At 44.9% G+C, this 13,323-nt stretch overlaps 1 protein-coding gene across 2 annotated transcripts in view; it reads right to left on the reverse strand.

Moving 5' to 3' along the window:
- The window catches only part of LOC115126482 (periostin-like), an 80,773-nt gene that overhangs the window by 20,901 nt on the left and 46,549 nt on the right, over nt 1-13,323 (reverse strand). The gene's annotated exons all lie outside the window — the stretch shown is intronic.

Below are 13,323 nucleotides of genomic sequence, written 5' to 3' on the forward strand. Positions count from 1 at the left end.
ATTCCTTTACTAATGACATAATGATTCCTTTACTAATGACATAATGATTCCTTTACTAATGACATAATGATTTCTTTACTAATGACATAATGATTCCTTTACTAATGACATAATGATTCCCTTACTAATGACATAACGATTCCTTTACTAATGACATAACGATTCCTTTACTAATGACATAATGATTCCTTTACTAATGACATAATGATTCCCTTACTAATGACATAATGATTCCTTTACTAATGACATAATGATTCCTTTACTAATGACATAATGATTCCTTTACTAATGACATAATGATTCCTTTACTAATGACATAATGATTCCTTTACTAATGACATAATGATTCCCTTACTAATAACATAATGATTCCCTTACTAATGACATCATGACATAATGATTCCCTTACTAATGACATCAGGACATAATGATTCCCTTACTAATGACATCAGGACATAATGATTCCCTTACTAATGACATCAGGACATAATGATTCCCTTACTAATGACATCAGGACATAATGATTCCCTTACTAATGACATCAGGACATAATGATTCCCTTACTAATGACATAATGATTCCTTTACTAATGACATAATGATTCCTTTACTAATGACATAATGATTCCCTTACTAATGACATAATGATTCCCTTACTAATGACATCAGGACATAATGATTCCTTTACTAATGACATAATGATTCCTTTACTAATGACATAATGATTCCCTTACTAATGACATAATGATTCCCTTACTAATGACATCAGGACATAATGATTCCTTTACTAATGACAATGATTCCCTTACTAATGACATCAGGACATAATGATTCCCTTACTAATGACATAATGATTCCCTTACTAATGACATCAGGACATAATGATTCCCTTACTAATGACATAATGATTCCTTTACTAATGACATAATGATTCCTTTACTAATGACATAATGATTCCCTTACTAATGACATAATGATTCCCTTACTAATGACATCAGGACATAATGATTCCCTTACTAATGACATCAGGACATAATGATTCCCTTACTAATGACATAATGATTCCCTTACTAATGACATCAGGACATAATGATTCCCTTACTAATGACATCAGGACATAATGATTCCTTTACTAATGACATAATGATTCCTTTACTAATGACATAATGATTCCCTTACTAATGACATAATGATTCCCTTACTAATGACATAATGATTCCCTTACTAATGACATAATGATTCCTTTACTAATGACATAATGATTCCCTTACTAATGACATAATGATTCCTTTACTAATAACATCAGGACATAATGATTCCCTTACTAATGACATAATGATTCCCTTACTAATGACATAATGATTCCCTTACTAATGACATAATGATTCCTTTACTAATGACATAATGATTCCTTTACTAATGACATAATGATTCCTTTACTAATGACATAATGATTCCTTTACTAATAACACCAGGACATAATGATTCCCTTACTAATGACATAATGATTCCTTTACTAATGACATAATGATTCCCTTACTAATGACATAATGATTCCTTTACTAATAACATCAGGACATAATGATTCCCTTACTAATGACATAATGATTCCTTTACTAATGACATAATGATTCCTTTACTAATGACATAATGATTCCCTTACTAATGACATAATGATTCCCTTACTAATGACATAATGATTCCTTTACTAATGACATAATGATTCCTTTACTAATGACATAATGATTCCTTTACTAATGACATCAGGACATAATGATTCCTTTACTAATGACATAATGATTCCTTTACTAATGACATAATGATTCCCTTACTAATGACATCAGGACATAATGATTCCCTTACTAATGACATAATGATGTTTGTGTGTGTTTGCGTGTGCGTGTGTAAAGAAACATCTGAATTAATTGTCTCCAAAGAGTCGACATTAAAAAGGTGAAAAGTGAAGACATGAAACTCTCACAGATGGCAGTTCCAGATGGCAGTTCCAGATGGCAGTTCCAGGTGGCATGTTCCAGATGGCATGTTCCAGATGGCATGTTCCAGATGTCATGTTCCAGATGGCCGTTCCAGATGGCAGTTCCAGATGGCATGTTCCAGATGATAGTTCCAGACGCAGATCCAGATGGCAGTTCCAGATGGCCGTTCCAGATGGCAGTTCCAGATGGCATGTTCCAGATGATAGTTCCAGACGCAGATCCAGATGGCAGTTCCAGATGGCAGTTCCAGATGGCAGTTCCAGATGGCAGTTCCAGATGGCAGATCCAGATGGCATGTTCCAGATGTCATGTTCCAGATGGCCGTTCCAGATGGCAGTTCCAGATGGCAGTTCCAGATGGCAGTTCCAGATGGCAGTTCCAGATGGCAGTTCCAGATGATAGTTCCAGATGGCAGTTCCAGATGGCAGATCCAGATGACAGTTCCAGATGGCAGATCCAGATGGCAGTTCCAGATGGCAGTTCCAGATGGCAGTTCCAGATGGCAGTTCCAGATGGCAGTTCCAGATGGCAGTTCCAGATGGCAGTTCCAGATGGCATGTTCCAGATGGCATGTTCCAGATGGCATGTTCCAGATGGCAGTTCCAGATGGCAGTTCCAGATGGCAGTTCCAGATGGCAGTTCCAGATGGCGGATCCAGATGGCAGATCCAGATGACAGATCCAGATGGCAGATCCAGATGGCAGATCCAGATGGCAGATCCAGATGGCAGATCCAGATGGCAGATCCAGATGGCTGTTCCAGATGACATGTTCCAGATGGCAGTTCCAGATGGCATGTTCCTCCCATTGTTGGCGGTTTTGGAACTGTAACTTCCTGTGCCTCCAGGGAAACTAACTTCCTGTAATATAACTGTCGACGTGCGTCTCTGGGGACGGACATGTCCAGTCAGAGACAGAACAGTTTCTCTCCTATCCTGGGTCCCCCTCTCTCTAACCCTCGACTTTCTCTCTCTCTAACCCTCGACTTTCTCTCTCTCTAACCCTCGACTTTCTCTCTCTCTAACCCTCGACTTTGAGGGTCCCTCTCTCTCTAACCCTCGACTTTGAGTGTGTCTCTCTCTCTAACCCTCGACTTTGAGTGTCTCTCTCTCTCTCTAACCCCTCATTTGAGCCACTTTCTCTAACTCTGTGAGCACGCACTCCCCATGAAGACACACGCAACACACACACACACACACAAGCACACACACATACACACCCACATTTTCACCTCAGTGTATGTAAGGTCACTTCTTACTTCCTGTCTGTCTTCACGTCCCCATTTAGACAATAGCCAATAATCTCCTCCCATTACAGCTATTTCCTTAAAAAAAATATATGCTGTTCTGCCTCTGAACAAGGCAGTTAACCCACTGTTTCCCGGTAGGCCGTCATTGAAAATAAGGATTTGTTCTTAACTGACTTGCCTAGTTAAATAAACAAATATTTAAAAAAAAATCTGCTCCTTCAGAGCCTGTATCTGTGGAGTTCAGCCAAATCTGTCTGTCTGTCTGTCTGTCTGTCTGTCTGTCTGTCTGTCTGTCTGTCTGTCTGTCTGTCTGTCTGTCTGTCTGTCTGTCTGTCTGTCTGTCTGTCTGTCTGTCTCTCTCTGTCTGTCTGTCTGTCTGTCTGTCTGTCTGTCTGTCTGTCTGTCTCTGTCTGTCTGTCTCTCTCTCTCTCTCTCTCTCTCTCTCTCTCTCTCTCTCTCTCTCTCTCTCTCTCTCTCTCTCTCTCTCTCTCTCTCTCTCTCTCTCATCCTCTCTCTCTCTCTCATCCTCTCTCTCTCTCTCTCTCATCTCCTCTCTCTCTCTCTCTCTCCCTCCCTCTCTCCTCATTCTGTCCCATCCCTCCCTCCCTCCCTCCCTCCCTCCCTCCCTGCATGCCTTGTTTCTGAACTTCCTTCAAGCATTAAGGAAGGCTTTTCTGAGACTGTCCAGACTGATAGAGACAGGAAAAGGGCTATCTGCGTTGTGGATAAAAAATGAAGGGAGGAGAGAGTGGGGTGGGGTGGAGTGAAAAACTGTGTAATGTAATCTATGATACTGAAAAACCTGCTAGCCTAAGTCATGTATTATATGTACCAGTGTTATCAAACCTTTGCGCTTTTCCACATTTTGGTATGAAACAGCCGTATTCTCTCATGGATTAAACAAAAAAGAATCGTCATCAATCTACACACAATACCCCATAATGACATCACAATACCCCATAATGACATCACAATACCCCATAATGACATCACAATACCCCATAATGACATCACAATACCCCATAATGACATCACAATACCCCATAATGACATCACAATACCCCATCACAATACCCCATAATGACATCACAATACCCCATAATGACATCCCAATACCCCATAATGACATCACAATACCCCATAATGACATCACAATACCCCATAATGACATCACAATACCCCATAATGACATCACAATACCCCATAATGACATCACAATACCCCATAATGACATCACAATACCCCATAATGACATCACAATACCCCATAATGACATCACAATACCCCATAATGACATCACAATACCCCATCACAATACCCCATAATGACATCACAATACCCCATAATGACATCCCAATACCCCATAATGACATCCCAATACCCCATAATGACATCACAATACCCCATAATGACATCACAATACCCCATAATGACATCACAATACCCCATAATGACATCACAATACCCCATAATGACATCCCAATACCCCATAATGACATCACAATACCCCATAATGACATCACAATACCCCATAATGACATCACAATACCCCATAATGACATCACAATACCCCATAATGACATCACAATACCCCATAATGACATCACAATACCCCATAATGACAAAGAAAAACAGGTTTTTAGAAATTTATTCAAAAAACAAACAGAAATACCTTATTTACATAAGAATGTTTCTATAACTAGATCGGAGTTCACCTGTAGTAAATTCAATTGATTGGACATGATTTGGAAAGGCACACACCTGTCTATATAAGGTCCCACAGTTGACAGTGCATGTCAGAGCAAAAACCAAGCCATGAGGTCGAAGGAATTGTCCGAAGAGCTCCGAGACAGGATTGTGTCGAGTCACAGATCTGGGGAAGGGTACCAAAACATTTCTGCAGCATTGAAGGTCTCCAAGAACACAGTGGCCTCCATCATTCTTAAATGGAAGAAGTTTGGAACCACCAAGAACTGAGCAATCGGGGGAGAACTGCCTTAGTCAGGGAGGTGACCAAGGGAGGTGACCAAGGGAGGTGTCCAAGAACCTAATGGTCACTCTGACAGAGCTCCAGAATTCCTCTGTGGAGATGGGAAAACTTTCCAGATGGACAACCATCTCTGCAGCACTCCACATATCAGGCCTTTACGGTAGAGTGGCTAGACGGAAGCCACTCCTCAGTAAAAGGCACATGACACCGCTTAGAGTTTGCAAAAAGGCTCCTAAAGGACTCAGACCATGAGAAACAAGATTCTCTGGTCTGATGAAACCAAGATTTAACTCTTTGGCCTGAATGCCAAGCGTCACATCTGGAGGAAACCTGGCACCATCCCTACGGTGAAGCATGGTGGTGGCAGCATCATGCTGTGGGATGTTTTTAAATGGCAGGGACTGGGAGACTAGTCAGGATCAAGGGAAAGAAGAACAGAGCAAAGTACATTGATATCCTTGATGAAAACCTGCTCCAGTGCACTCAGGACCTCAGACTGGGGTGAAGGTTCACCTTCCAACAGGACAACGACCCTAAGCACACAGCCAAGACAACGCAGGAGTGGCTTTGGGACAAGTCTCTGAATGTCCTTGAGTGGCCCAGCCAGAGCCCGGACTTGAACCCGATCAAACATCTCTAGAGACCTAAAACTAGCTGTGCAGCGATGCTCCCCATCCAACCTGACAGAACTTGAGAGGATCTGCAGAGAAGAATGGGAGAAACTCTGCAAATACAGGTGTGCCAATCTGGTAGCGTCAAACCCAAGAAGACTGGAGGCTGTAACAGCTGCCAAAAGTGCTTCAACAAAGTACTGAGTAAAGGATTTGATTATTTATGTAAATGTTATATTTAATTTCTTAGTTTTTTTTAATACATTTTCAAACAATTCTATAAACCTGTTTTCACTTTGTCATTATGGGGTATTGTGATGTCATTATGGGGTATTGTGATGTCATTATGGGGTATTGTGATGTCATTATGGGGTATTGTGATGTCATTATGGGGTATTGTGATGTCATTATGGGGTATTGCGATGTCATTATGGGGTATTGTGATGTCATTATGGGGTATTGTGATGTCATTATGGGGTATTGCGATGTCATTATGGGGTATTGTGATGTCATTATGGGGTATTGTGATGTCATTATGGGGTATTGTGTGTAGATGGATGAAGGAAACAAACAGTTGAAACCATTTTAGAATGAGGAGCATTTTTTTTAGGCTGTAATGTAACAGAATGCGTCAATAGTCAAGGGGTTTGAATACTATCTGAATGTAAGAGGTCATGTAAGTCTTGTTACTGTAACCCTTGTGATAATGAAGGGTGTTTCCTAATGGATAACGATGTAATTGCAGACAGTAATGAGAGGAAATGCTGCCTACTAAGTTTCCGTCTGCTCTGCCTCTGGGACTACCTCAGAGCAGTGTTGTTTTCGAGACCACCTAAATAAAGTCAGAGTCAAGACCAAGACCGGGCGGGGGAGAGACTGAGTCAAGACGGAGACAAGGGGACCAAGACCTGGGGGGTGGGGGGACTGAGTCAAGACGGAGACAAGGGGACCAAGACCGGGTGGGGGGTGAGACTGAGTCAAGACGGAGACAAGGGGACCAAGACCGGGTGGGGGGGTGAGACTGAGTCAAGACGGGACAAGGGGACCAAGACCGGGGGTGTTGAGACTGAGTCAAGACTGAGACAAGGGGACCAAGACCGGGTGGGGGGGGTGAGACTGAGTCAAGACGGAGACAAGGGGACCAAGACCGGGGGGGTGTGAGACTGAGTCAAGACGGAGACAAGGGGACCAAGACCGGGGGAGGGTTGAGACTGAGTCGAGACGGAGACAAGGGGACCAAGACCGGGGGAGGGTTGAGACTGAGTCGAAACGGAGACAAGGGGACCAAGACCGACACCAGAAGAATGCGAGTCCAATTCAAGACTATAATTGTAATTTTGTCAAATTATCACTATCATAAGAGTTCAAAATGTGTTCCTGTATTCCTGTTTCAGATACATACAGATTCTTTAGACATTCAGAATAGTAAAACAATGCTGATGGAAAATAGAGCCACTCTACAAATGATTACTAACCCAAACACAGTGGGGACCAATGGGCCGTCTACACCTTCAGAGAGCCACTCTACAAATGATTACTAACCCAAACACAGTGGGGACCAATGGGCCGTCTACACCTTCAGAGAGCCACTCTACAACATGATTACTAACCCAAACACAGTGGGGACCAATGGGCCGTCTACACCTTCAGAGAGCCACTCTACAAATGATTACTAACCCAAACACAGTGGGGACCAATGGGCCGTCTACACCTTCAGAGAGCCACTCTACACATGATTACTAACCCAAACACAGTGGGGACCAATGGGCCGTCTACACCTTCAGAGAGCCACTCTACAAATGATTACTAACCCAAACACAGTGGGGACCAATGGGCCGTCTACACCTTCAGAGAGCCACTCTACACATGATTACTAACCCAAACACAGTGGGGACCAATGGGTCTTCTACACCTTCAGAGAGCCACTCTACACATGATTACTAACCCAAACACAGTGGGGACCAATGGGTCTTCTACACCTTCAGAGAGCCACTCTACAAATGATTACTAACCCAAACACAGTGGGGACCAATGGGCCGTCTACACCTTCAGAGAGCCACTCTACAAATGATTACTAACCCAAACACAGTGGGGACCAATGGGTCTTCTACACCTTCAGAGAGCCACTCTACAAATGATTACTAACCCAAACACAGTGGGGACCAATGGGTCGTCTACACCTTCAGAGAAGGGCTAAGGATTTATAAAATAATGATTATAATAATATAATTATAATGATCATTATATTATTATTTTTAATGATGTTCTGATTTAATCTCTTTAGTTTTTGTTGACATTAACACATTATTATTTTTAATAATGTCACAGTGCAGTAGCGAGCTGTAGTTTGCCATAGTCTAGTGTAATATTTGTGTTGTGGAGAAATGACCAGGCAGGAGACGGGAGTACAGTTAGTTTTCGTTTAGTCAAAACCCCTCGTGCTCTACAGTTCCTGGCATTCCAGTGCGCATGTGCATTTCCTATTAGGTGTAGTAACGTAACACTGCCGTAATGCATTACTGCTTAGTAACAGCACAGTAACTAATGTAAACAGATGTAGATCCCAGATACTACATCTAGCAAGCAGTGTTGCCAACTTAGCGACTTTGTTGCAGCTAGCTAGTTAACGTTAGGGTCCTCCACCAATGGCATGACATCCTCCTAGCTACTAGCTAGTTAACGTTAGGGTCCTCCGCCAATGGCATGACATCCTCCTAGCAGCTAGCTAGTTAACGTTAGGGTCCTCCACCAATGGCATGACATCCTCCTAGCAGCTAGCTAGTTAACGTTAGGGTCCTCCACCAATGGCATGACATCCTCCTAGCTACTAGCTAGTTAACGTTAGGGTCCTCCTCCAATGGCATGACATCCTCCTAGCAGCTAGCTAGTTAACGTTAGGGTCCTCCTCCAATGGCATGACATCCTCCTAGCAGCTAGCTAGTTAACGTTAGGGTCCTCCTCCAATGGCATAACATCCTCCTAGCAGCTAGCTAGTTAACGTTAGGGTCCTCCACCAATGGCATGACATCCTCCTAGCAGCTAGATAGTTAACGTTAGGGTCCTCCTCCAATGACATGACATCCTCCTAGCAGCTAGCTAGTTAACGTTAGGGTCCTCCTCCAATGACATGACATCCTCCTAGCAGCTAGCTAGTTAACGTTAGGGTCCTCCTCCAATGGCATGACATCCTCCTAGCAGCTAGCTAGTTAACGTTAGGGTCCTCCTCCAATGGCATGACATCCTCCTAGCAGCTAGCTAGTTAACGTTAGGGTCCTCCTCCAATGGCATGACATCCTCCTAGCAGCTAGCTAGTTAACGTTAGGGTCCTCCTCCAATGGCATGACATCCTCCTAGCAGCTAGCTAGTTAACGTTAGGGTCCTCCTCCAATGGCATGACATCCTCCTAGCAGCTAGCTAGTTAACGTTAGGGTCCTCCTCCAATGGCATGACATCCTCCTAGCAGCTAGCTAGTTAACGTTAGGTCCTCCTCCAATGGCATGACATCCTCCTAGCAGCTAGCTAGTTAACGTTAGGTCCTCCACCAATGGCATGACATCCTCCTAGCAGCTAGCTAGTTAACGTTAGGTCCTCCAATGGCATGACATCCTCCTAGCAGCTAGCTAGTTAACGTTAGGGTCCTCCTCCAATGGCATGACATCCTCCTAGCAGCTAGCTAGTTAACGTTAGGGTCCTCCTCCAATGGCATGACATCCTCCTAGCAGCTAGCTAGTTAACGTTAGGTCCTCCTCCAATGACATGACATCCTCCTAGCAGCTAGCTAGTTAACGTTAGGGTCCTCCTCCAATGGCATAACATCCTCCTAGCAGCTAGCTAGTTTACGTTAGGGTCCTCCTCCAATAGCATGACATCCTCCTAGCAGCTAGCTAGTTAACGTTAGGGTCCTCCTCCAATGACATGACATCCTCCTAGCAGCTAGCTAGTTAACGTTAGGGTCCTCCTCCAATGGCATGACATCCTCCTAGCAGCTAGCTAGTTAACGTTAGGGTCCTCCTCCAATGGCATGACATCCTCCTAGCAGCTAGCTAGTTAACGTTAGGGTCCTCCTCCAATGGCATGACATCCTCCTAGCAGCTAGCTAGTTAACGTTAGGGTCCTCCTCCAATGGCATGACATCCTCCTAGCAGCTAGCTAGTTACGTTAGGGTCCTCCTCCAATGGGTCCTCCCTAGCAGCTAGCAGTTAACGTTATGGCAATGCATGACATCCTCCTAGCAGCTAGCTAGTTAACGTTAGGGTCCTCCTCCAATGACATGACATCCTCCTAGCAGCTAGCTAGTTAACGTTAGGGTCCTCCTCCAATGGCATAACATCCTCCTAGCAGCTAGCTAGTTAACGTTAGGGTCCTCCTCCAATGGCATGACATCCTCCTAGCAGCTAGCTAGTTAACGTTAGGGTCCTCCTCCAACATGACATCCTCCTAGCAGCTAGCTAGTTAACGTTAGGTCCTCCTCAATGGCATGACATGACATCCTCCTAGCAGCTAGCTAGTTAACGTTAGGGTCCTCCTCCAATGGCATGACATCCTCCTAGCAGCTAGCTAGTTAACGTTAGGGTCCTCCACCAATGGCATGACATCCTCCTAGCAGCTAGCTAGTTAACGTTAGGGTCCTCCACCCTCCTCCAGCAGCTGGCAGTTAACATCCTCCTAGCAGCTAGCTAGTTAACGTTAATCCTCCTAGCAGCAGGTCCTCCTCCAATGACATGACATCCTCCTAGCAGCTAGCTAGTTAACGTTAGGGTCCTCCAATGGCATGACATCCTCCTAGCAGCTAGCTAGTTAACGTTAGGGTCCTCCTCCACCACATCCTCCTAGCAGCTAGCTAGTTAACGTTAGGGTCCTCCTCCAATGGCATGACATCCTCCTAGCAGCTAGCTAGTTAACGTTAGGTCCTCCTCCAATGGCATGACATCCTCCTAGCAGCTAGCTAGTTAACGTCCTCCTCCAAGCATGACATCCTCCTAGCCTAGCCAACGTTGGTCCTCCTCCATGGACATCCTCCTAGCAGCTAGCTAGTTAACGTTAGGTCCTCCACCAATGGCATGACATCCTCCTAGCAGCTAGCTAGTTAACGTTAGGGTCCTCCACCACATCCTCCTAGCAGCTAGCTAGTTAACGTTAGGTCCTCCTCCAATGGCATGACATCCTCCTAGCAGCTAGCTAGTTAACGTTAGGGTCCTCCTCCAATGAGCATGACATCCTCCTAGCAGCTAGCTAGTTAACGTTAGGTCCTCCTCCAATGGCATGACATCCTCCTAGCAGCTAGCTAGTTAACGTTAGGGTCCTCCAAGCTAGTTAACGTTAGGTCCTCCACCACATCCTCCTAGCAGCTAGCTAGTTAACGTTAGGTCCTCCTCCAATAGCATGACATCCTCCTAGCAGCTAGCTAGTTAACGTTAGGGTCCTCCACCACATCCTCCTAGCAGCTAGCTAGTTAACGTTAGGGTCCTCCTCCAATGGCATGACATCCTCCTAGCAGCTAGCTAGTTAACGTTAGGGTCCTCCACCAATGGCATGACATCCTCCTAGCAGCTAGCTAGTTAACGTTAGGGTCCTCCTCCAATGGCATGACATCCTCCTAGCAGCTAGCTAGTTAACGTTAGGGTCCTCCTCCAATGGCATGACATCCTCCTAGCAGCTAGCTAGTTAACGTTAGGGTCCCTCCAATCCATGACATGAGCATGACATCCTCCTCCAATGCATGACATCCTCCTAGCAGCTAGCTAGTTAACGTTAGGGTCCTCCACCACATCCTCCTAGCAGCTAGCTAGTTAACGTTAGGGTCCTCCTCCAATGGCATGACATCCTCCTAGCAGCTAGCTAGTTAACGTTAGGGTCCTCCACCAATGGCATGACATCCTCCTAGCAGCTAGCTAGTTAACGTTAGGTCCTCCTCCAATGGCATGACATCCTCCTAGCAGCTAGCTAGTTAACGTTAGGTCCTCCTCCAATGGCATGACATCCTCCTAGCAGCTAGCTAGTTAACGTTAGGGTCCTCCTCCAATGGCATGACATCCTCCTAGCAGCTAGCTAGTTAACGTTAGGGTCCTCCTCCAATGGCATGACATCCTCCTAGCAGCTAGCTAGTTAACGTTAGGGTCCTCCTAGCTAGGATGTCGGCTCTATGTGGAGGTGTAGTGGTGATTTAACAACATGCTGTGTGTGGCTGCTGTCTCTCCATCGGCTCTATGCAGGGGTGTAGTGGTGGCTGTCTCTCCATTGGCTCTATGCAGGGGTGTAGTGGTGACTGTCTCTCCATCGGCTCTATGCAGGGGTGTAGTGGTGGCTGCCTCTCCATCGGCTCTATGCAGGGGTGTAGTGATGACTGTCTCTCCATCGGCTCTATGCAGGGGTGTAGTGGTGGCTGCCTCTCCATCGGCTCTATGCGGAGGTGTAGTGGTGGCTGTCTCTCCATCGGCTCTATGCAGGGGTGTAGTGGTGGCTGTCTCTCCATCGGCTCTATGCAGGGGTGTAGTGGTGGCTGCCTCTCCATCGGCTCTATGCTGGGGTGTAGTGGTGGCTGTCTCTCCATCGGCTCTATGTGGAGGTGTAGTGGTGGCTGTCTCTCCATCGGCTCTATGCAGGGGTGTAGTGGTGGCTGGAGAAGTGGAATTTAAATTTGACAAAAAGTTCCCAAACAACGACGGAAAGGCCTTGTGTGAAAAAAATCGACGTTTTCTCATGCTTATGAGATTTTCTATAGATTTGTCTGATTTTTAATCTCAAACAAGTCCACATTGAGGCTTAAACCTGATTGGGTGAGCCTGTCAGAATCACGAACCTGTCAAAAATCACGAACCTGTCAAGAATCACAACCCTGTCAGAATCACAACAACCTGTCAGAATCACAACCCTGTCAGAATCACAACCCTGTCACAACCCTGTAATCACAACCCTGTCAGAATCACAACCCTGTCAGAACCACAACCCTGTAATCACAACCCTGTCATAATCACAGCCCTGTCAGAATCACAACCCTGTCAGAATCACAACCCTTCACAACCCTGTCAGAATCACAACCCTGTCAGTATCACAACCCTGTCAGAACCACAACCCTGTCAGTATCACAACCCTGTCACCAGTGGTGTGTATTTATGGATGCCAAGGGGATCCAGGCTTTCCACCCCAAAAAATATTTAAAGAATATTATAATAACGTGTGAGCAAAATAGCGCCCCCTCTGTCTCTCTACCTGTAGGCCATTTATCTGATGCTGTCTGCTCCAAACAAGTATGACCTCCCTTGACAACAAAAAAAATAGCATCACAATTTGCAGATCAGCATTGAGCTCAACTGTAAATGGTCCTGCAGCACCAAAGAAAAGTTTCAAGGTGAAACCAGTTTTTGGATTTGACATCACTGATATCAAATCCCTTTGAGAGCAAATGTCATTGACAGAAACAACTTGAATTGTTGCATCTCGTCGTGTTGTCCTCCGGTGGCTAACTAGCTAGCTAAAAT

The sequence above is a fragment of the Oncorhynchus nerka genome, linkage group LG10 (assembly GCF_034236695.1).
Source record: "Oncorhynchus nerka isolate Pitt River linkage group LG10, Oner_Uvic_2.0, whole genome shotgun sequence".
Classification (NCBI taxonomy): Eukaryota; Metazoa; Chordata; class Actinopteri; order Salmoniformes; family Salmonidae; genus Oncorhynchus; species Oncorhynchus nerka.